Here is a 24087-nt window from a genome sequence, read left to right as displayed (position 1 = left end):
GTTTACAAATGTATATTTACTCTGGTCACACCACTGATTACCGATTAGCAACAGTATGACTGCGACTTCTCAATATTGGCATGCCCCAATTTTATCACTTAAACAATGAAACTACGCGACTTTTCAAATGCGCTGTTTGTTTTGAAGCACTGTGTGCATCCCAATTATTTCGTATTGTGTTCAGACACTGTGCTGACTGGACTTAAATTTAGATGCTACATGAGTTTTTGATATGTACAATTGCAACAAAAACTTTTCAACATGCGAAATCTTAAACTTTCATATTAGGTGCAACAGGCATTTCGTGCCAATAGTCAACAGTCCCTCTGTATCAGCAAATTCATTCCAACTAATTGTCATACAGTCTTACCATCAGTGATAGGCCGATTAATTATGTCATTAATCGTGAACATTATTCAAACTCAATCTGAATGAGTCTTTATTGAAATTAAAAGGACGGTTAAGCTTATAGCTTCTGTACTACTGACGACAGGAATGTTTTGTTTTATCGCATGTCACGGCATCAACAGTCTGAGATAGCTGTATCTTGATGCTTTTCCAAAGAATGTGAGTAAATTGTTTAGTGCTGACATTGACTCTGACTTTCGCCTGCTCAGTCTCTGACAGTGAACTCTGTAAGTTTTGTGAAAGGCAGACATGGTCTGACAAGATGCTTTCTGTTTGGATCACTGCCAAGTTGACGCCATTCTATGACATCGTAGTGAACTTTCGTTTTAATTTCCGATGAAGCGACCAAGCTTTCAAAGAGTTGGTTGTACTTTGCGACGTCCAACCGCGTCTGCGTATAAGTTAAGGTAGCTACATACCTTATATTGTAAAAGGAAATACAATTTACGAACGAGTTCATGTATCACTAAATTTTAACAGAACATGTGACATTTTCTGAAGACTTCGCAACTTACAGATATATTATGATAATAATCACGTGGTATTTTAGTCACAAAATAAGCATGTAAAAGAAATCCTCATATTTCCGCCAAATGGACGAAGTATGTTTAATAATAAAGCACCTCACACAAGATGTATGTGTGCGCATGCGTATGAATTATCGTGAATAATAAGCAAGTACTTGATGTGTTGCCAGCCACACTGCACAATCAAATAGAAATGGACGATGGGCGAATACCAGTGTAGCAGGTAAGAAGCCATATATTATTTTACCACTTCTTTGCCATTTTTAATAAGTTTAACGTTGCTAGGCATAGTTTCCCTCTATCGGTCTGATGCCATGAAGGCTAATCCGATGAAATCAGACAGAGTACAGTGTCAGCATGTATACTAGTGTTTTGTCAGAAGTTGATTTTAGAATATAAAGGTTAACTTCGTTATTCATTGTTCACGCTGTCTTAAAGCAAATGACATATGTATGTTTTAAACTAGCGTTGTTCAATCATTAACAATAGCGATACAGTTTTGCAATGTTTTAAAATGAAGTTTTTAAGCATTGCTAGGACAGACATTACGTCATTGCTTCATATTGCTGAGACGAAGTATTGGAACATTGCCAAGATGACGCAACAAATTGACACCATGATGTACTTTCGTTTCAATTTCCGACGAACCAAATTTTTATCGACAGGGTGTGTTGGTCTCTCAATTTAACAAAACAGATCCGTTTTAACACTGACCTAGGCTATGTTTCATGTTTCACAGTCTTTCATACTTTGTTTCTTTAAAAGGGGTTCACATCCAGTATTCAATTGATATAAAAACAAAGTCCAAACATCGTCTCTGATGGATTTGTTGGTTTAAAGATCCATTACTGTAACTTTCCTTGTATTTTTGAACAACTATGTTTTCATAAAGGCAGTTACTTCTGCTCCCAAATCAAGCCGAAATACCTAATATTCAGCTTTTCAACACAGAGCGTATGTCAAATGTCAATGTTGACATTGCTATTGTCTCTTTGTTTACTGGTATATTATCTATCATTGTCTCGGTCTCTGTCCCCTTCTCTGATTCTCTTTCAACGTATCTTTAAAAACGCAAGACCCAATATCTTCTTTAGAAAATATCGGGTTTTTTTTTTATTCGGAAACTTCACTAGTTATACGGATGGGTCCCGAAGACAACATGCATTTGTGGAATTGCGAAGTGTAGGCCAGATACCCTTAAAAGTTGTTTCCTTCCCTCTCTGTCTCTATCTCTCTGTCTCTCTCTCCCTCTCTCTCTCTCTCTCTCTCTCTCTCTCTCTTTCTCTCTCAACTGTGACACAATTTTTTCGGAACTTGGCCATGCTGAACTCAAACCTCTTCAACTCATCGTGCAATCTTTGCTATGTCAAGTAGCGCTATATCCAAACTTTTCAGTGCTGAAATACTATAATCACATGTATGTATGTATGTATGTATGTATGTATGTATGTATGTATGTATGTATGTATGTATGTATGTATGTATGTATGTATGTGTGTAAGTGTGTAAGTGTGTATGTATGTATTGATTTATCGATGTCTCGCAGCGATAAAGAGTAGCGACTAGGGACAAAAACAAAGTTTGAGAGAGTTAGAGAGTTTGAGAGAGAGTTTGAGAGAGTTTGAGAGAGAGTTTGAGAGAGAGTGTTTGAGAGAGTTTGAGAGAGAGAGTTTGAGAGAGAGAGAGAGACAGTGACACTCAGACGGACAGAGAAATAATAACATTTCGTTATTTTCATTTTCTTTTCAAATTCTAGGCGTACAATATATCCTCATGATGGACAGCATTTAATTTTGCTGAGTGTGACGACAGACGATAATCCAACTTACTCTGTTTGTGTATAAAATCATCGACCGCCTTCGCTGGTATTCGTCCTTTATCCTGGATAATTGGCCAATCAAATTTTGAATTAACAAAAAAAGTATAAAATGATAAATAACAAAAAAATCCCAAAAGTTCCGAAAACAAACAAAAATATCAAAGTTTACAATTAATTACAAAGCGGTTAAAATGTTCAGCCGTCTAAAATCGCCTTAATGCCCTAGCTTCAAAGTAATACTTCTGTCATACATTCGAAACTTTCATAAATTTAAAAAAGTTAAAAAAAGTAAAAAAAACAAGAAAATGCAGAAATACCAAAAAAAGGAAAAAACCAAAAAAAGACAAAAAAATACAAAAAAATACAGAAAATGTGATTGGAGATTGATTCAAATGAGTGATCCCCTACCGATGGTATGTACCTTGTCGTGGTGGTAGGGCAACTGGTCAGGCTATCCTGCATGAGTCATCGCACAACATTCGTTTGACCCTTGACCTGGGTCAGCAGTTGCCATGAAGTCATGGATTGAAGAGTGGCAACTTACCAAGCATAACGGACAGTGTTGAAAACGGAAGACGTATGACTATCGGCATGATGGTTGTAACGTTGACACAGTGTGAGTACACAGACGTTACTTTAGTGAATGGTTGTAGACCTCGGGGCAACACTCTGAGAAAATGATAACTTTTAACTACATCAATGTAATCATGGCAATCCTCTCTTACCTGACAAGATTGATTGAAACCTGACAAGAACTGAACATTTTCCAGTCAACGTTCACAACCCGTTATCTACTGCGTCAACATCCTCGGTGGCGATGATAGACTCAGCAATGAAGAGAAACTGGCCAGGCAAAACATACCACAAGCTGATAACAATGGCAATATCAAGAGCAAAATGTCGGAGATTTGGAAGAAAGTGAATTGATTATGTTTATATCCGAAGCTGAAACGAATACGTACACGCACTCACACTGCACACCGTATTGCACGCACAAAACACGTACATACCCTACCTATGGCATGTACCGTGACGTGGTGGTAGGGCAACTGATTGGTTGACTTTTACAATACTTGCAAAGTAAATGTTATGGTATTGCAAGGAATAGCTGGACACTTCTAAGCATAATATAATAATTAAACATAGAAAATAGAGGGGTCTTCCCCCCTACTAACTATGATTTAAAGAATGACCGGTTACCATAGTTACGAGGATGTGTTGTAAAGCAGCCAATCAGACAAAAACATGCCAACCAAATTATCATCAATTTCATATTATATGTACTGTTGTTCTATCTTGTTCTATATATATATAAAATTTTGATTGGTTTTTAATTTCTGGACGGTATGTCGGGACTGTAAGAGAGAGAGAGAGAGAGAGAGAGAGAGAGAGAGAGAGAGAGAGAGAGAGAGAGAGAGAGAGAGAGAGAGAGAGAGAGAGAGAGAGAGAGAGACTAAGATAAGCAAGCGATGTCATTTTGGCGTGGAGGTAGGTTGACCTGAGAGTCGCTCCGGAGAGCTACGGGTGACATAATCTCTACCACAGACTTTCGGTCAAAAGTTGCAACCAAGCATCGCCTAAGCGACTACAGCAACTTAGAGAACCAGTATTGAATGAAATGGCGACCGAAACAAGAGCGAAATCCAAAGCAAAACAACAAGCGCCGCCAAATGCTGGGAAAGTAGATTCGCAGCAGTTCATAACGCAATACGTGGCACTTCGAAACGGCGCAACAGGTGGCAATGTATGCGAAGAAGAAGAGAGCGAACAGGACTTTCGTAAATTTATGAAGGGCGCCATTCTGAGAATGGACAACAACCTCAACAAGTTGGTGGAGGAACACTCAAATACAACGATAGAGTGGATAGAATAGAGAAGGAGCTTGAAGAAAGACAGGTAAATTTTGAAGATTTCGCTGAGGCTCAAAACCAATCTGCGAACGTGTTGCACCAAAAGATATCGGCATTGACAGCACGCATTGAATTTAGAAAGAAAAAATACCGTGTTGAAGCAGAGCTATCAGACATTAAATGAAAAACAAAATACCTCAGAAAGGCATAGCAGAGGATATAATTTTTGTTTTGGTGGAATTCAAGAGAAAGAAACGAAAACTAAAAAAATAATTGAAGAAATACTTGTTACGAAATTCAAGATGACACCTCGTGCCAGCATTGTTGAGAACGTGTAAGCTTACACCGTGTAGGGGCCTATTTGGGCAGAAAACGAAGAATTTACCACGGCAAATAATCGTGAGATTGTTTAGTTGACCATTGAAAGAAGATATACGGATACGGGCTAAGAGGGCGCTGGACATTTTTGTGACACAAGATTTGACACGGGAGGACTATCAAAGAAAGAAGTCACTTGGCTATGTGATGAAGAAGGCGAGGCGTACCAGGACAGACGGAAGCCATCTTTTCGCGACGGTAAACTTTATCTGAACGGTAAATTTTACTCTGCCTCAGCTCAAAAATAAAGCTAACATTAAACTCTGAGACTACTTCTTTAAGTATGAAATCGTTGTAAGCTCTCCGGGTCAATTTTTCGGCTGTTTATATATTTTCCTTGCTCAACAGCTGATTTTTTGGTTTTTTTTGTTTCTTTGTTGTTTCAGGTTCTTTTTTGTATTTCTGTAAAACTTGTTTGTCTTAATGTACGAGGTATGCGAGATTTCATTAAACGAAAAGAAATTCATAGTTTTTGCAGAAGACAAAAAGCTAATATTGCTCGAGATCTACTGCAAGCAACTCAAGCGCCGCCGATATTGAATGGAGATGGAAATTGGAGTGGGGAGGAAATATCGTTTATTCATATGGAACGAATAACAGTCGTGGTAAAGTAATTCTCATTAATACAAATTCAAATGTAAAAATGGCCAACATTGTACGAGATGTAAATGGTAAATTCGTTTTTGTTGACATTGCTATTGAGGATTTCAGTGATGTAATTGCAAACTTTTATGTCCCAAACAAGGAAAGAGAACAAATTGAGTTTTTATGAAAGGCGTGTTATTGCTAATGCGTTTAATTCCTTCTTCACGAATATTCAAGTTCTCTAAATGTTTTCGTCAACTATAATCTAGATTTCTCTCCATTGGCAGATCATCTTCGTGGCAAACTTGACAATGTAAATTTTGACATTCCTTATTTAACATCACAATTTGTTAAAAAGGCACTCTTACAAATTAAATCCATAGGTGTTGATAACGTTAACGCAACGCTATTGCGCGTTGGTGCACCTGTCATCTCATTGTCTCTTATCAAACTGTTAAATTTAAGCATTGATAGTGCAACATTCCCTGATTTTCAAATGTGCAAGAGTTGTTCCGATTTATAAGGGGTCTGGTAGTGTTAATGAAATGTCTAACTACAGACTAATTTCAATCTTACCAGCTATTTCAAAAGTTCTGGAAAATCATGTTCAGTATAATTTTTATAAGTTTTTGACTGATAGAAGTTTGCTGTGTGAGAAGCAGTCAGGTTTCAGAAAACATCACTCATGTCAAACAGCTCTACTACGTATGTGTGACGATTTATTACGAAATATTGGCAATGGTCGTCTCTCTGCAATCCTTTTTCTAGATATCTTTCTAAAGCATTTGATCTTGTTGATTACGGCATTCTTCTTAAGAAATTGTTCCTGTATGGGCTGAAACGTTAACATCTAAAGTGGTTCAAATCTTCCTTGTCTGATCGTTCACAGATTGTCTGTCATAGGGGCAAGCTCTTAGAAAGACTAACAGTTATGGTTGGTGTACCACAAGGCTCAATACTTGATCCTTTGCTCTTTACAATTTTATCAATGATTTACCATTGTCCCTAACTTGTAATTTTGACTTAGACATGTACGCCGATGACCAGACTCTTCTGTTATCTGGTCCTTCGATTTCCCAAGTTAACAATTCACTTCAAAATGATGCAATCCCTGTTTAGAATTGGGTCAAAAGTAACGGTATGGTTATCAATGCGAGCAAAACCAAAGTTATGTTAACTGTGTATCGCCTGAAACTGCATAATGCAGACTCGAAAGATGATAAAATTAACATTGTTATAAATGATACTTGTATTGCTAATGTTACCTTTCAGAAGATTCTTGGTGTAACTCTTGATAATTTGGTCTCTTACGGATCAGCACATTGACAACTTATGTGCCACTTTGAGTCAAAGAATTGGTTTACTTAGATGTCTACAAAAATTTACTCCTTCCCAACTTCGAATAATCTTGTACCATGGTTTAATCTAATCTATAATATCGCCTTCTGTTGCGTTGTTTGGGGAAATGCAACCATGAAAAATATCGACAGGTGTTTATAAAATGTAGAAAAGGGCTCTAAGAGTCTTTCTTAATGCAGATTTTGACATTTCGAGTAATTACCTTTTGGAAACCGCCGGTGTTCTCTCTGTAAAACAACGTATTTTTTATTTTACTTAAAAGCTTGTATCTTAGTCTTTGAATATTTCGAGAATGCTATTCCAACGTATATTGCCGACATGTTTGTTCCGTTAATGAATGTCCATATGTACGCGCCTCTTCTACGCGCAAACTGCAAATTCCACAGTTTAGAACAGAGTCTGGTCAGAGATCTTTTGTTATGCGTGCTTCCAGGACTTGGAATTCACTGCCAGAGAATCTTCGATGTAACTCGAGTCTTGCGAGTTTTAAAACTGGACTAAAGCATTTTATTAAAGATAATATTGACAAATAGCTGTTTTTAATTAGAACTTTTATTTTGTTGACGCTGTTTATTTTATAATCATAATCATAATCTTTATTTCTTATATAGCGCATTACATATTTAAATATCTCAATGCACTAAAAGAGTGACAAATGATAACAGTAATTTCAAAATGTTCAATAAAAGTAACAGCTTGTAAAACTCAAGGAATGGTTAAAATAGATCAACAAATAAAATTAATGTATAAATGACTTAAAAGGATATAAAATTAATGTATAAAATATGACTCAAAAGGTAAGTTTTTAACCCGACTTTAAAATTATCGAGTGACTGAGATGCACGAAGGTGCGACGGCAAAGAATTCCACAGACGAGGCGCACATATTGAAAACGCCCTATCACCATAGTAAGCTGTGCGGCCGATGGGTTGGTGTAACTTAATTTCTCCATTTGAAAATGAACGCAATGTATGACTCGTACTACGTCTAATCAAAAGCTCATCAAGGTAAGATGTTGCATGACTAAAAAAGAAATTTGAAAGTATAATACAAAGACTTTTTAATTGGATACGTTGTTCAACAAGGAGCCAATGAAAATGAAGGTCATGAAGAATGGGAGTAATGTGAACACATTTTCTCTTCTTGGTAACAAGTGGAGCTGCCGAATTTTGAATTGTTTGCAGTTTGCGTATTTCAAATGAAGGGAGTCCGAAAAGTAAACTGTTGCAATAATCCAGGCCAGATGTGATAAAAGCATGAATGAGTTTCTCAGTTGAAGGCTGATCAAGTATATTACGGATTTTACCAATCTTCCAAAGAGCATGAGAGGCCGATTTACACACATTGACAACATGTGCTGACATACTGCCACTAGAATCCATCGTAACACCAAGATTACGAACAGTGTCAGACGGGTGAACAATGATATCACCTATTCTAATATCACAACGAGGAACCGAGCCTTCACCTGTAAATTTAGAAGACAAATGAATGACCTCGGCTTTACCATCATTGAGAGCGAGCATATTGTCTCGCATCCATCCCCTGATTTCATTAACACATAACTCAATTGAAGTTGTCGGGACTTGATCTGCTTCGCAAGTGATATACGATTGCATGTCATCAGCGTACATCATGTAATGTAACTAATGCTTGAAAAAAATATCCTCTAAGGGTGCTGTGTACAGATTGAATAAAATTGGTCCAAGAACAGAACCTTGTGGTACACCACAATCGAGATATTGTGCCTCAGGCACGACTGACCCAACACACACTGACTGCGTTCGCCCCCGCCGATAGGATTTAAACCAATTTAACACTGTCCACAGCCTGTGTAATAAAATATCGTGATCGTTTTTATGTTATATATAATTATATATATATATATATATATATATATATATATATATATATATATATATATATATATATATATATATATATATATAATATATATTCACTATACTTCTTAGTGTTTTTATCAGTTGTTTTTATCTGTACATCTCTTTTATGAATTTTGTAGGACCTCATGGAAGACCGTACGGCCGAATTGGGAAACTTTCACCCAGTTGGTATCTCTAAATGGGTAACCCTTTGATGTGAATATATAAATAAATAAATAAATAAATAAATAAATAAATAAATAAATAAATAAATAGAGAACAGAATTCCAATACTTATAGATTCACGTGGAAAATAGGTAATAGTACATCGCGTTTAGATTATATTTTATCCTCTCCTTTTTTCAGAAAAAGGTAAAACTTTGTGAAACTATAACCAGTGTGAAATCTGACTACGATGCAGTTGTACTTAAATTGCAGATCTCAGCGTCACGCCCTAGGGGTCCAGGGTTTTGGAAATTTTAATTGTAGTCTTTTAGAAGACACGGAATATACGCAGATGATGGACAAGCTCATTATGGAAACACTACGAGATAATAATGATTTGGACGAGAGTGTACGTTTTGAGTTTTGAAAGTATGACATCTAAGATGCAACATTTCCTAAGAAAAGACTCAAAGAAAGAAGAGACAAGGAAAAAGAAATTTATTCTGTGATCCATAAATTAGAGGAAAACATTGATGCCAATCTTGATGAACAGACCCTAAATCGGTATGACATTTTGAAGAAAGAATTAGACGTGATTATGGACAAAAATACTCGTGGCTCTACCGTCAGATCATGTGAACAGTGGTAAAAAGAAGGAGGAAAAGTGTAAATACTTTTTAAATTTTGAGAAAAGAAATTATGTCAAAAAATTAATTAGCAAGCTTCAACTAGGTGACCAGGAAATAACAAACAAAACTGACATTCTTCTTGATATAAAATCTTATTTCACTGACGTCGACCTATATACATCATCTTCTCCATATTTAGAAAATCCTGACGATTTTGATTTGTTTAAATTTGCAAATATTCCAAAAATTGATGAAGACAAAGTTCACCTCTGTGACGGCCTTCTATCCAAGGATGAGCTACAATGCACTAAAACGTGCTAAATCGATTTTCTGTTAGAATTGCTCTTTCTATGCTTGATCACTTTCTATGCTTGATCACTTTTTTCTGAGTTCTGGGTAAATTAAGACAAAACTGAATTGTTATTATTAGGTTCTTTAAAATATGATTGGAAAGAAATGGGAGAAATTACACCTACTGAAGAACCAGTTAGATTTTTGGGCATTTTTATTAGCCAAGTAAAAAATTTGTATCCTAATATTCATTGTAAAAGCCACAAATCTGTTGTATGTTATGAATTCGATCCATATTCTTTAGAAGGATGTAAATGTATGCAAATTCAAAATTATTTAATTTCCCCTGGAACGGAAAAAACATCATGTCAAGCGAAATACATTGGTAGGAAATCTTGAAGAGGGGGCCTTACTCATGTTCGACCTTGATATACAAAATAAAGCTTTCAAGTTCGCATGGGCCATTCATCAATACCAATGGTACATGGGGTATGATTCCTATAAGTTATTTTGGTCGATTGGGAAGTCTGAAATTTTTGCTACAGTGCAATTATGACATCAGTAAATTAAAAATTAACATACCCTAATTTTATAAAGACATGCTAGAGTATTGGAAGGCTATAAGTGACTACAAACGTCCAACAAACTGTCAAGAAGTTATTTCAGAGATATTATGGAACAATAGGTTTATTTTAATTAATGGTAAATCAGTTTAATTCAAGAACTGGCTTGATGCTGATGTTATATATATCCGTGACCTTATTGGTGATAAAGGAAACTTTATGACATATGATGATTAAGTTTGTTAGAAAATATAACATTTCAACTAATTTTTGTCACTTTCTTGGGAATTATCGATGCTTTATCAAATTATTGGAAAGTTTTAGTCCTTACTGATAAATCCACAAACATAACTGTTTATGAAAGAAATGTAGATTTTGGTAAAGGGACATCCAGGGATTTCTATAAGGTTTTACTGGAGACAAAATTTGTACATCCCACTTCTTTAGCTACATTTGACTCTTGATTATGTTAAAGATACCGAAATAAACTGTAAACACATCTGGAATCTCCCATACAAGATTACCATTGAAGAAAAACTTTGAGTTTTCTAGTTCAAAATTCTCCATCATATTGTAGCAAAAATGAGATTAGAACTTATAGTAATTGCGATCAGTGCGGCCAAAAAGAAACCCTGGTATTGCAACAATGCAAAATCTTTTCGGGCATCTGTAAAATTTTTTTTTTAATTCTTGATAAAGATATACCTTTTTTGTGTAAATCTATAATACTGGGTGCACCAAATGAAGGTTATCCTTATAGGAATGTATCAATCGTATGCAAGCCGATACACCAAAGTAAAACCGACTAGAAATCCTTTCACCCAGGTAATGAACACAGAAAAACGTATCTTGAGCAATGAAGAATTTAGTGTGAAATGGGGTAGATTGCCCTCCCCCCCCCCATGTAATGTAAACTCTCCAACCTCGTACATTAATTCTTGTTTTTCTTGTTTTGTTTGTGATTTTATTGTCTTGCATTGTTTTATGTTCAAATATAATAACAAAAATAACAAAAAACCTCCTGCCATAAAGTTCTCAGTAGATTGACTGTGCACGTATGTCTAATAGACAGTACAGTAGTCTAGTAGAAGTGATGTCATAGTGCAGTTGTAATAACTCAGTACTTGTTTTGCTGTTTTTATCAAGTCAGTGCAGTTAAAGAGTTCTCAGGAATGGTGTCATGTTTTGTTGTCAAAACAACTTGTATTCAGTAAAATTAATTCCCTAAACGATACAACTGAAAATCAGCTTATTTCTCTACTAACAAAACAAGAGTTATCTTTTAATGAACAACATGCAGATTATGTTTTTACTTTATATAAACAAAGAAGTACCCAGTTATATTTATTATTTAGCTACTATTATTATACTGTATTACTTTATTTTTATTGGAGACAAAATTGAACTTATTTTTGTATCACACTTTTATTGCCACAAATGTGATGTAAATCCTATATTTACAAGCAAGCAATAAAATATTATTATTATTAATAACGCCGCTGGGCGGCGCCCTACACTTCGTTGGGTTTTCGCAGCCATGTTGGATTCTGAATGAGACTTCCGTCGTGTCTGCACTGAACTTCGTTAGAATATGTTGTGCAAACACCGACTGTATATTTAATTCCCTATATTATTGTTTAGAAATACAGTGTTGAATTCAATAACCAGTATCAGTGTATCTTGTGTGAGATATTTCTGGTTAACCTAAAAGGGGGGAAATTATTTTGCCTTGTCTGCATCCGACAAAAAAGTCCGAGGGACCGCGGTTACCATTGGCCTAAAGAAAACACAAAAAAAATTCGCTCGCCGCTCCTTAACCTTGGTCCAAAAATCCGATGAACAAGATTTTTTTCTTTTGCTCTACGGATACTAATTTATTGAGGGCGCACTTCATCCCAGTTAATTACGCCCGTGGCCCGTACCTGACTTGACTTTCTGGATTTTCATACGCATATTTTGCCTTCTTTTTCCCTGTTGATTATTGTCGGCAAAATTTCCTTTTCCAGCATTTCAAAATTTTTCTTTATTTACCTTTAAGACGATGTATAGTTTTTATCCTTGCTCATTGACTGGACAGAAATTATAGAGGGAGATTCAGCGTTTTTTCACAACGACACAGCACTAAAAAAGTGACCTTTCAAAGTAATTGCATGAAAATTAGTGATTCTCCCCAATTTTCATGCGCAAAAAACAATGATCTCCCCCTGCGTTTCACAAGTCAATATTAATTATATCTTAATTAATATATCATTTTTCATTTGACACTTGACATTTCAAAGAATACTTTTTAACCTTTACAGATAATCACTTTTATGCAAAGTTTCAATTTATTCGATGAAAAAGACATCATATTTCAAAATGAATAATTCTGTCGACTGTTTTAAGTGCATTTGACTATGATGAAAAATTGCTGTATTGCATAATTTGACATGTTGCTCAACAGAGAGTACTATTATTGTTTGTAAAAAACATATAACAGCCTTAAAAAGTCAATATTAAATAATTTAACAATACGTACAAAGAGATGCACAGATCATCTAGTTTTGTAGGGGAAAATTGTATATAGTTTACCACTAGACTATCATTCAAAGTGAAGTGCCATTATGACCACCCTATTTTAGTCAATTACATTTATATCAGTTATAAAACATCTACAAATGCACAGATTTTGCCAGTTTTGTATTGGAACAAAATTGTTCCTAGTTTACTCATAGACTGCCAATTAGAGTAAATTAAAATTTTTGGTTAAATCACGAAATCAAATTTTTTGTACACACGTGCATTTCTCACTCCCAAACTTCTGTAGAGTACATTTATATGGATTATCAAACACATATAAATGTACAGATAGATATAGGGAGTGTTCATTTATTACAACGGGTGGGCCGGAGGAATCAAAGCATGTCCGTAGTTTGGAATGCTGTCGTCCAAAATTCCTGTTTCTCAAATATGACGATCCCCTTTACAAAACTTGCTGAACATGACACCCCCTCCATTCTTAATTTTACTAATTCGGGTCTTTACTGTTCAAAGTTTTACTTTTGTGTTATGTACGATGTGATGTGAAAATTTCATTCACTGCATGAACTTGAAATGAATGGTTATATATATTGATTTTAAGTGATTTTCGAGGAAAACTGTGACTTTTCATCGTACATTTGTAGAAAATCAAGCATGATGACCCCACCTTTTTTCTCTTTGGGCATTCTTATATGCCAGAATTCAAAATTCCATGGTAACTGTTAAGTCTCCTAGTCTTCTATGTGTTGCTCTCTGGCCTAATCTTGTGTACAGGTATGTTTCACTGTCAATTGAGCGCCCTATGACCAAAACTCTTATTCAACTCGGCAACTGCATCAGAGTCAGAGCTATTACTGTCACTGTCGGTATGCAGTGACAATGACACTGCCCGTAGGAAGTAGCAGGGTAGTAGCTATATAACTTTGTATTTTGATAATATTTTTGTTCAGTTTATACAACCGAGTTCTTGTTCTACTGCCTACAGCATGTTCAACTGTCCAGTTTCCAGCTTGCCAACACAGCCTACATGTACCATGCATTTATATCATTGACACATAACTTTCAGTCTGAACTCTAATTCAGTTATCACCTATATTTAGACGAACGGGCTTTGTTGACAAACTGAATATTGTGTTTTTCAGCATGCTGTATGAACTGAAAGGTCCGTCGCTCGAGGGCGCTCGTAAGAGGGGGGGGGGGGGCGTAGAGAGCGCCCTCGAGCGACGGACCTGTCAGTCTACATGCTGTAGCGAGACACCAAGAAATTGTATTTGATACATTGCATAGAAATATTGAAAAAAATTATCAGCAGTTGCAGCTCCTGCCTCGTTATAGGGCCAACTTGTTTTTACGAAAATTTAATGGCATTCATACATTTTTAGATTTTTTCGAGATTAAAGTCATAAAATGCGACAAAAAGGTTCTAGAATTTGTTTAATATTACTAACATTACAACCATTTGATGACATCAAAGTGTTGGGAACCAAAATATTTTCAGGTCCCCCTATAGGCAGAGCAAACCTTTCAAGTTCCCCTTGACTACCCCAGAATTTTCGATTCCCAACTGAATTCCTCCACCCCACCATTTTTTTGAATGTTTATCGTCTTCTAGGAGGGTCATCAAAATTTGCAGTAGGGAGGGGTTCTATTATTTTGACGGAGGTGCAAAAAGAATTTGCTGGCCCATCCCCGGCTACTATAATAAATGAACGCTCCCTTAGCCGTTCGTTTGGCAATGTTAGTACCCAATATCTAGTGAGACATCGGTGACCCTATCATCACGGTGTTTGACTTTGCCCTTCCCTTTACCTAGGTTGTATGAGCTGGAGATTTGTCTCACGTTGCGTTTCCTTCTGCAATCCAAGACATGGACACCATCAACAAACCATTATAAAAGAAACACCAGTAGATCAGTAAATCTAGCATTAATAAACGAGACAAGACACAATAATTTTTACATTTGAAAACTGCAAAATAGGCAAATGTTAAGATCTTTCCCGTTTTTCCAAAAGACTTATCTGTGACAAATGTAATATCCTATCAAAAGAGATGAAGAATATGACGTAAGAAAACACAACAAACGATTTGAGCCCAAGCAAAGCTTACACGATTTTAAAAGAGTAATTACGCAATCATTTTCGATGATTAATCACTGATCTCCATTCCTAGTTTCCCATGATAGATATAAATAGTAAAATACAAGAGTCAAAATAACAATTATGATCCACAATAAGTTGGTGTCTGTCCGTACCATTGTTTTTTCTCAACGTCTTAACTACCAAGCTTCCACATAAGCACTCTCATGAGTTTCTTTGTTTCTCTGTCGATAATAATGTCACCTTCATGTTTGTTCAATACAACTATCAGTATTCAATGACTCCAATTTCGAGTTAACCCACTATGAAAAATGTCCTTGCCAAGTTATTAGAGTTACTGCCTCTTATACGGTGCTGATAAAATGCCACGTAAGCTTATATGATCCTGATAACATGCCATGTGTACATAAAAGAAAATCATGATGTGTAGAATTTATTTTGCAACGACAATGTTGAGAGAGAAAAAACCCAGGATGGTCAGTTCTCTTCAAACTCGATGTCTCCTGTACCTCTACTTGCTCAGGTCAAGTTCTGCATGTGCTATCTCCATGGTTGTCATGACTGTAACCTCGTTGTAAACGCTCAGGTCAAGTTATGTTGACTACCTCCCTATAAATGTCATAAATAGAGCGTCAACTGAACAATTAGGATCCTACAATTAATGCTTACACAGGAATCTCTGACTTTTTGTAAGCTTCAATAAATGATAATCATAAAATATTTGTTTTGGAAAGAAAGGAAACAATATTACGTATTATTAATAACTACGTCTCAACCGTAGCGTGAAACTTCTGCCCGCTCTCCCCATAATAAATTGTTCGGAGTCTAGTGAAACGACGCTATGATAAAACGACACCGCCACAAACTAGAATAAATTATGACCTTTTTACCTTAAGTTAATTTTTAACCAACCTTCATATTATGCTGACGTTTGAGCAGGGCTTGGTCCGGTGATGACACTGAAACGAAGGCTGTGTTCAACGTTTTTCTACGTTGTTAGAATTCATTCAAAATAACACAGGTATGTTGGCGTTTTCTGTCGGGGCTTTGCGCGGCACGTGACACACGCTCTCAATTTTGTAGTAATCACCGTCAGGTCTGTGTCTTGCCTAATCTGAGTGTTGCACGACTTCGAAGGAACATGTTGACCGCCTTGCCGTTTTAATTGATTAAATGTCGTGTTAAGGCCGAATTGTGTATTTGCCGATAAGAATATGACATAGAAATCCCTATGACATATCAGAGGTGGTCGAATCAGATAGTGTACGGCCATATCGAATTGGCTGGTGTATGGCCATATAGGCCTACCACACTGCACCGTTGCGTAACATTGATCGAAGCACCTATCTCTACAACATTAACTCAAACGTATAGCTGGTACAGCACCTTTTCACGGCTCAAGGGTGAAAAAAGGACGTACAGGAAATAGTGGCAGCAACCATTTTCTTATTCCTCCTTTATAACTAGCTTCAAACCCTGGCAGATTTTGATAGATACAGATCGAAATTTGTCAAACAGCTTCTCTAATGCATTAAGACTAACAGGAAATAAATAGAGACAAATAATGTGCACGTACGGTATTAACTTCAAGTGCTTCGTCTTTTATAACATCGTCAGGTCGGCACGGCTTGGTTGGGTCGGCATAGTCTGGAGGCTACCTGCCCGAGGAACTACCCTTGGCTAAACAAAGTTGCTTTACGATTAGAGGTGAGATTATATATTTTTTCAAAACATATCTTTCTTTGTATACCAACTTTCCGTAGAATATAGGCTTACATTTTTTCATTTCCGAACCGGACAGATGACGTTTACTGTTTTACCTGGTATCATCATCACACACCGGTCGACTTTATATAGGTCCGTGAACGCACCCGGGACGTTTTGCCATTATCAGGCAATTTAAAGGCTCGTTTAACAAAGTGTAACATTCTAACAATAGCATTATTTTATGAACACTACTAATACAATTATGAATGTTTAAATAGGATAACGGAAATGACTGAAACCAGCGGTAAATCACACCCGGTATACCACGAGATTTTGACCAGTAAAGGGCGTTAGCTATATGGAGTGAACTGGTCAAAATCGAGTGGTATACCCGTTGCTGAGGTGATATCATAATATTACATTTACATTCTGGCGTGAGATGTAAAAAAAGGAATTTTTCTCCAGCTTAGAGCTCGTGCCTGTTCCAACCGTGCTATAGTGAGAATATAGCACCGTTATTTGCATGTCTTAACCAATCAGATCGAAGTATTTGCGCTATCTTATATAATGGTATGATAATTTTTCTTATTAATCCAGCGGTGTTATCAGATCGAATTATGACAGTCCAAACAAGTCATAATATTCACAATTTGGTCATGATACTTCAAAAACCTCCATCTTTTTTCATGAAAGGATTTCCCTTCCGTTTGGTGTCACTTCTATTCACAAAATGTTTCTTATACAATTAATGAGGTGCAGGATAGACCAGAAAACATCCTACCACAGTTGAGTTGGGGACTTCCTCTATGCAGAAAATATTTCTGCTGCTTACAAGCACCGTAAAATTTCTATGCAAAAAATACACCCTTGTTCTTCGGAACGGGACATGTCTTAAATTTAACCCTTTGAGTGCTGTAATTTTTCCAACCAAATTTTTACTGCCACATTTAGCCAATTTTTATAAATTTTTCTGAATTTTTTGTGATAATTTTGAACCAAATGGATATAATATTTTATTGGCTACAGTTTTCTATCAAAACTTTGGCAAAAATCTGAGAAAAACTGACCAGGGCATATTTTGTAACGGGGAGAAAAATTGACGTTGGGTCAAGTTAATTTTATGTCACAAATACGTGAAAAACCCGGGCACCCAAATAATTATACAACATGTCAATTATACATGTTTTTAAGTGAACATTTCTTCAATGACATGTAACAGATGCATCATTAGAAGATATATCCATCATTGTCATGAAATGTCATGTCAATATAATTAAATAACAAAGCCAGCAAAAGTGTACAACAGAATTGAACTTTCATAAGTAATGAAAATTATTTTATATAAAATGTCAATGTTAGACACAGTAAGAGAAAATGTATTGTAGTTCAATAAGAAGGAGGGCGAGGAGCAGCCTTGACCTTCAACTATCATAAGGTTCGAAATTCAACAATAAAATCACTCAGTTTTCGATTGCAGAATTAAAGTAGGCGACTTAAATAGAATCACAAACAATTTTCATTTTGTCGGGCTACATGACATTTCCCATCACACATACGGAGATTTTCTACACGCATGATCAGTAAGGAGCAAAGTTCGACAAAATAGCGCCCTCATCCAATGAATGCGTCGTGGTGTGTCAATATTACAATACATCATTGTGCACTCTGTCGCTGTTTGTCAATTTTCAGAGTCAGAAAAAACCTGTATACGAACTTCCATTCCTTCATTCAAAAGTTTAACTTAATTTTTACTTTTATTTTGAAACAGCGAGCAAACCAAATTTTATTTCTGAATTAGCATACTGTAGACCGCCAAGTAATATAACAGCTGACCCGTCTGAGTCCGAGGCATGGATGTACTTGATCGTTCTCTGGTAAGTGTAAGTATCGACATCGTTCATGAATATTTGGCACAAAACTAAGACACGAAAATTAAGCGTTCTTAACTTCTCAGAAAACATGAGAAATAAATACGAAGAGTCGTTGTGTTTAGATAACGTTCAGTGACCAGTGAAGAAGCATGGTGAAATTCATCGTTTACCTGTATTTAGATAATTAATATATTTTGGGAAACTGGCGGTGCAATATTTCGACTTTTCTGTTATAAAAGTACTGTCGCCATTTACGATAACAGAGAAAGCAGGCCATGATCACGTCCATGTTTCATACAATATTCTGATAACCATCTCATCAATGCATTTTCATTTCTTTGTGTCGGTCGCTAATATACGATCTATTGTGATTCCGTTTGACGGCTATCACAGTAGTTAAGGATTTCACTTATATAACACGACACTGAACCATGTGCTGATGTCGATTTCTTGCCTAAATTTAAATTAATGTAATCTTAGACGTTTACGTAAAGTTGTATATATATTCATCGTTCGATGTGGTAATGTTTAATTTGCCGCTACAGCCGAAGATCACGTTCATAACAGCGTGAATGATTTGATTTGAAGACTATTTATGCAAAATTTAGATTCTATTTATACACTCGTCTTTACACTCATCATTTATCCCCATTGTTCTTGAAAATATTTCCTCATAGAAAGCAATGTGCCCTGTCTCGGTGCACTCATCCATCAACGCGAATTTCACAACGAATTTTTCAAAAAATGTTCAATACAGTCGGTTGTTTTCACACCCATTTGTGTCTACTTGTACAGTAGCCATTGTTGATTCAGCTCATCCTATGTTCAGGAAAGAATGCAGATTTATTTTAATATATTTTCACGTTCTTCTTGATCGTTTTGAACAGGAGACAGATTAAGATACAGTCATGAAAAAGACTGGTATTGCTGCTTTTTGTCTCCTAGTGTGCGTGGGCGTGGCGTTCTTTCTGTTCCAATATGGCGTACTAAGTGAGTATTATCTTTCTTATTTCTGTGTTGAGTGTAATGTGCGGGTTGACTGCCAGTGTTACGCATAGACAGATACGCATCATTTAGCCTGTGTACGAAATATCTAAGCCTAGAAGTCGACGAAACAAACAATCAAGCATATTGCTGCAAGATTGCCCTTATTTATCTATTTTTCGATAGCTGACATGCTGACGTTCACAGAGAAAACAATGGATATTGTACCATTATATGACGTTTTGGTACAATAAAGATGTTTAATACAAAGGTGCCTTCGTGTACGACAAATTTTGATCACCAAAGATCTATAATAGTATACAGTTTGATAGTGAAATTATTTCAAATGTGGCCACACAATAAAGTAAGTCCAATTATTCAACAATTATTTCTCTGACGGGAAAGGACATTTAATTTCATCTTTCATCTCTTGCTTGTACTATTTTCTTGGTTTCCTAATGTGAAGAGCAAGTTTTTTAAAGCCACACTTTAGACAGTTTTCCTTCTCTGAGTCGATACCTATTGCAATTGAATGCATTTCCAGTAACAGCTGTAAATCTCTTTTATCATGTGATCAGTAAGCTTATGTTTATATACTATTTCTGTTCTGAAATATACAAATGAACGATTATGAAGTCCGAAATAAACCAATATAATTAATGTAATATAACAACAACAACAACAACAACAACAACAACAACAACAACAACAACAACAACAACAACGAAAAGTAATTGATATCGCTTCCTAATTTTCGAAGCAATGTACCGGACCATTCATCTTCCGTACCTCTCTACGAAAATGTTTTCAAATTTGAATCGTTTTCCACATTGACCACTTTCACGAGAGTGAAACAAAAGTAAAAGGTAAAATATGAGAAGCTTAACATACAGGCTCTTTATATAAGGTGTAATACATGGCTGTACTTCGTTTTCGTTTCCTTGTAGGTATTGGAGGGAATTCTATAGTTTCCCAGAATACATCCGAGGAGGCAGACAAAAGAGCATCCAGTGATGAAAATAATTCCACTGTTCATACGAGGATAGAGCACAGAGTATCAGCGAAGAATGTAAACGGTTCTACTGTAATAAAGGTTGAAGAAGACTGGGTACGCTTCCCATTTTTTCAATTTTCATTTAATTTGGCAGGCTCTAGGTGAAAAATTAAAAATGCAAATAGAATACAAAATGGACAAAGGTGTTATTGAATCAGATGCTAGTCCGTAAACTATCATCTTACAGTCATTTAGGATTACGACGAATATTTCCGTCAGATCATAGGTGTTTTCATAAGAGAAGCAATGACTGTATATTTCAATCACATTTTTTCAGGTTTTGTTCTTCTAAATGACATATTTTTTCCTTTCCCCAAAGTATAATGAAATGTAAATTATTATCCTTGCAAGTACGACGCACAGAGTACAGTATGGAATGTTATTGCAGGATACAGTATGGAATATCATTGCACAGGCCTTGTACAGTATGGAATGCATTTTGTCTTATCGTGTTGTATATTGTATATTTCATGTCGGCTTTGAATTTCCTTGCCCCTAACCTAGTTGCAGCTGCAACGGATAAGAAGCATTTAGAAAACTGACAGAGCAAATCTCTGTGTCTAGATTGTGCAAATCACTGTATTCACAAAATAATCGACACATTTTAAAACAGTTCTGTTGCCAACTTTAATTTTCAAGTATAGTTGAAATCTCACTTGCCTTTATATATTTACAGATAAAAGATCTGGACGATATTCACTTGGACAGAAGAAATCACGTCATCAGTGTCTGTCAAAAGCATCCTGAACTCTCTAATATGTTTAAAGACAAAATATACGACCATTTGTTGGTTGATGATAAATACAAAGTTCTTTACTGTGCTGTTCCGAAGACGGGTAACTCAAACTGGAGACGAGTTTTACTGGTGCTCAGAGGAAAGTTTGAAAATGTGTCGAACATTCAATCTAGTGTCTATGAGTACGATTATAAAACTTTAGCGATGTATCCGCCGATAGAAAGACTAAAACGGATCAGAACTTACACTAAGTTTATGTTTTCAAGACACCCGTTTTCACGCCTACTTTCGGCTTTTATGACAAGTTTCAAGATGAACCTGAAATACCTATCGTCGAAAGGTTCAGACCAAAAATTCAAAAGGCAAACAAAATCACTAAAAAGTTCGCGTTTACGTTTAAAGAGTTCGTGAACTACGTGATCCGAGGAAATCCAACTGAATTTGATTCACATTGGGGGCAAATATTCCGTTTGTGCAATCCATGCGCGGTTCATTATGATGTCATCGGTAACTACGAGACCCTGGCTGAGGATGCTAAATACGTACTTCAGAAAATCCATGCAGATAATGTGCAATTCCCGTCAATCATACCTCATCAAACAAACAGTTCGTCGCACAATAAACTTAAAAGATATTTTGAAAGACTGACGGATAATCAAATCAAAGGACTTTATACTAAGTACAAATTAGATTTTGATTTGTTTAATTACAGTACCGATGATTTTTACCCAAAAGAGCATCGTGTTAGAAGCAATAAGATAATATATATATATATATATATATATATATATATATATATATATATATATATTTCAAGTACACAGTAATTATATCTATTACTATGATAAATGTATTTGTGCTATTATTTATGACGCTCTATATAAAAATATAATACACGACTGAGACTGAGACATATGCACAGGGATACATTGATTACGTTATTGCAAACCACGGTCCGTCTATCACGAGAGACTGCGTGCAATCTTATTTCTAAAATGTACTCAATAAATTATAACGTTGTACCAAAGTGAGTAGTCTCGTTATTGCACAATTAGTCCAAAGAGACTGTTGTTGCAGTAATATTCAAAGTTCATCACAGATATAAAACATTTGCTATCTGTTGTACACATCTGACCAAGTCATCCGTTCATATGTTTGACCAAAATGAGAAATTTTGCCCTGACATATAAGGGCAAGTTTCACCACCATTTGAAGGAGTCTGAATCAAATTAGCTTTAAGGGAAGTAATCAAGCAAGTAAGGCGATGTTTTCACAAAAATTAGGAAAATCTTCAAAATATCAAGATTCACTTACATTATATACCGAATGGGGTCGTCTGGCATAAGCTACAGACCAAATTCCAAACCAATCGGATAAGGGTTTTCAAAGTGTAAGGTCTTCAGAGAAAAGTTAGGAGAAAAATCTCAGAATTTTACACATGTAAATTTATTGCTGATTGAATAAATGTAGGTGAGGTTATCCCTAGGAATGTATATTTACAAAAAATCAAAGCATTTTTACGAATGGGTTCAATGAATATAGCATTGGGGAGTCATCATTATTTACAGCCTCGGAGGTCGGAGGAATTTCATCGGAAACTCTGAAATTTCGAGTAACCCCCTGCCAACCATGATAAATTTGAGTAAGCCCCTTTCTGATACAGAAGTCGACTGACCCCCAACCTAGAAAAGTTAAAAATTAATACATGTTTTGTAAAATTTACAAAGTTACAGCAATAGTAAAGCCCTTTCAAATGCGGGTGTACCATGCTAGATAATCATCGGTTATCTCATGACGGTTGAAAATGGTAAAACCAACAGATGAAATTCAACACAATAATGTGTAGATGTAAAAGCTCACGCTATAACCAGTATGCAACCATATGGTATTGTTTTACAATAATTTGGATGGGTATCATGAAAGGGTCTTCACTAGGATATCTGACTGGGCAGAATCTGAAAGTACAGGGGGAGAACACGTGAAAGGCTGAGGGGGAATGTGTCAGAGGGTGCTGTCCCCTCTCTTGCGTGGAAAATTTTGAGTATTTGATGTATGCAATGGTGTAGTCTGGTGCAATCTGAGAGATGTTTTCAATTTTTTTTTTACCAAGTAAAATGTTAGAACACCCGAAGGGAGAGAGAACGAGAGGGGGTATCCAACTCTCGCATCGAAAATATTGAAAAATTTATGCGCGCAATTGCGCAATCTGAGAGGTGTTCAATTTTTTTGCACCAAAAATTGAGTAATTCCCCTTCTTTCTCTCCACATTTTGAGCAACCCCCAATGTTGCTTTCAATTTTTTGAGTGACGCCCCCTCAGTCCGTAAAATAATGACGGCTCCCTTATTGGCAAGTGTGTGTTTAATGTGCAAATTTCTAATTAGCCAGTTGCAATGTTCAACAACTTCCTTCTAATTCTAAGAAAACATTGCCAAGATATTGACAAATATCCGAAATTGGTCACATCCACTTAGAGCTACATATGCAAGCCTCACCGACCAAAGTCTCCTCAGTTCTGCTATAATGGCGCCACTACGACTGCGCAACAAATTCGAATCAACTGAATCTGATCGGTCTGTCTGTATGCACAGACAGATGGAAATACAACCATAGTCTGTGGTAGCTAAAATATGGTACCAGTAATTTTGTACTGACAAAGTAAC

At 36.0% G+C, this 24087-nt stretch overlaps 2 long non-coding RNA genes across 5 annotated transcripts; both read left to right on the top strand.

Annotated features, from left to right (window-relative positions):
- The first annotated feature begins 1068 nt into the window (after positions 1-1068).
- Positions 1069-2917, top strand: LOC139123136 (uncharacterized). The gene is made up of 2 exons (XR_011549609.1): positions 1069-1158; positions 2692-2917. It is a non-coding gene; the product is annotated as an uncharacterized lncRNA (long non-coding RNA).
- A 13069-nt stretch (positions 2918-15986) lies between these two features.
- Positions 15987-22452, top strand: LOC139123135 (uncharacterized). 4 transcript variants are annotated; one of them, XR_011549608.1, is made up of 6 exons: positions 15987-16094; positions 16691-16780; positions 18579-18654; positions 19539-19641; positions 20583-20743; positions 21366-22452. It is a non-coding gene; the product is annotated as an uncharacterized lncRNA (long non-coding RNA). The 4 variants fall into 4 exon arrangements; XR_011549605.1 differs by having other exon boundaries at positions 18549-18660; XR_011549606.1 differs by having other exon boundaries at positions 18579-18660; positions 21366-21537.
- The last annotated feature ends 1635 nt before the right edge of the window (positions 22453-24087 follow it).

This window comes from Ptychodera flava, chromosome 22 (genome assembly GCF_041260155.1).
Source record: "Ptychodera flava strain L36383 chromosome 22, AS_Pfla_20210202, whole genome shotgun sequence".
Taxonomy (NCBI): domain Eukaryota; kingdom Metazoa; phylum Hemichordata; class Enteropneusta; family Ptychoderidae; genus Ptychodera; species Ptychodera flava.
This window is presented reverse-complemented; position numbering and strand designations above follow the sequence as displayed.